Source organism: Capra hircus, chromosome 9 (genome assembly GCF_001704415.2).
Source record: "Capra hircus breed San Clemente chromosome 9, ASM170441v1, whole genome shotgun sequence".
In the NCBI taxonomy this organism is placed as follows: Eukaryota; Metazoa; Chordata; class Mammalia; order Artiodactyla; family Bovidae; genus Capra; species Capra hircus.
In genome coordinates this window covers 29,347,758-29,349,630 of record NC_030816.1, presented here as the reverse complement: position 1 = coordinate 29,349,630, position 1,873 = coordinate 29,347,758, and the positions used below count along the sequence as shown (strand labels likewise).

Genomic DNA, 1,873 nt, shown 5'->3' with positions numbered 1-1,873 from the left:
TGCTGTGAGCAGGATTTGAACCTGCATGGGGAGACCCCATTGGGTTTTGAATCCAACATCTTAACCACTCAGTCATCACAGCTCCAATGGTTATCAGCTTAGGGCAGTTTATCCTCCTCTACTGGGGAAACTGGCAATGTCTAGGGACATTTTTGGTTGTCACAACAGTGGTAGAAATGCTGCTGGTATCTAGTGTGTAGAGACCAGGAATGCTACTAAACGAATGTGCAAATGGTCACCCAAAACAAAGAACCTAAAACATAAACATTTTAGATCTTTTCCCTTGGGCATATCATACTATTCAAAAAGACTCTGCCAATATGCTATCTGGCTGCCAGCATTCTGAGATCCCAACAGTGGAAAAAGATTGTCATTCTGTTAGTAAACCTTTATTTAATTACCCTATTTTTAGCAAAATGCTCCTTCCCTCAAGTATGCTTGTGTTTCTTGTGCCTCCCTCTGTTTCACTTTTTCCAGAGATCAGAACTTCAGGGGTATTCTGCTGAAATCAGGGCGAGACAGAGTTGTAGGGAGGGTGGAAAGAGAAGAGAAAGGCAAGGGAGAAAGGGAAAGGTATCCCAACTGAATGCAAAGTTCCAGAGACTAGCAAGAAGAGAAGCCTTTCTTAAATGAACAGTTCAAAGAAATAGAGGAAAACAATATAACAGGAAAGACTAGAGATCTCTTCAAGAAAACTGGAGATATCAAGGGAACATTTCATGCAAGGAGGTGCACAATAAAGTCTCATAAGTAAGGACCTAGCAGAAGCAGAGGAGATTAAGAAGAGGTGGCAAGAATATACAGAACTATACAAAAAAGATTGTAATGACTGGGATAGTCACGATGATGTGGTCACTCAGCTAGAGCCAGACAACTGGAGTGTGAGGTCAAGTGGGCCTTAGGAAGCATTACTATAAACAAAGCTAGTAGAGGTGATGGAATTCCAGCTGAGCTATTTAAAATTCTAAAAGATGATGCTGTTAGAGTCCTGCACTCAATATGTCAGCAAATTTGGAAAACTCAGCTGTGGCCACAGGACTGGAAACGGTTAGTTTTTATTTCATTCCCAAAAAAGGCAGTGCCCAAGAATGTTCAGACTACCGTACATTTGCACTCATTTCACATGCTAGCAGGGTTATGCTCAAAACCCTTCAAGCTAAGCTTTAGCAGTATGTGAACCAAAAACTTCCAGACATTCAAGCTGGATTTTAAAGAGGCAGAAGAACCAGAGATCAAATTGCCAACCTATTTTGGATCATGGAGAAAGCAAGGGAGTTCCAGAAAAACATCTATTTCTGCTTCATTGGCAATGCTAAAACCTTTGACTGTGTGGATAACAACAAACTGTGGAAAATTCTTGAAGAGATGGAAATACCAGACCACCTTACCTGTCTCCTGAGAAACTTATATGCAGGTCAAGAAGCAACAGTTAAAACCAGATATGGAACAATAGATTGGTTCAAAATTGGGAAAGGAGTACATCAAGGCTGTATATTGTCATCCTGCTTATTTAACTTCTATGCAGAGTATATCATGTGAAATGCTAGGCTGGATGAATCCCAAGCTGGAATCAAGACTGCCAGGAGAAATATCAACAACCTCAGATATGCAAATCGTACCACTCTAATCGTGGAAAGTGAAGAGGAATTAAAGAGCCTCTTGATAAAGGTGAGAGAGGAGAGTGAAAAAGCTGGCTTGAAACTCAAAGGTCAGAAAACTAAGTTCATGGCATCTGGCCCCATCACTTAATAGAAAATAGATGAGGGAAAAGTGGAAACAATGACAGATTTTATTTTCCTGGGCTCCAAGATCACTGCGGACCAGTGACTGCAGCCATGAAATTTTAAAAAAAGACTCGCTCCTTGGAAGGAAA

General features: G+C 40.8%; 1 non-coding gene across 1 annotated transcript; it reads right to left on the bottom strand.

The window, feature by feature from the left end:
- On the bottom strand, positions 1–82 carry TRNAL-CAA. The gene has a single exon. It is a non-coding gene; the product is annotated as a tRNA-Leu (tRNA).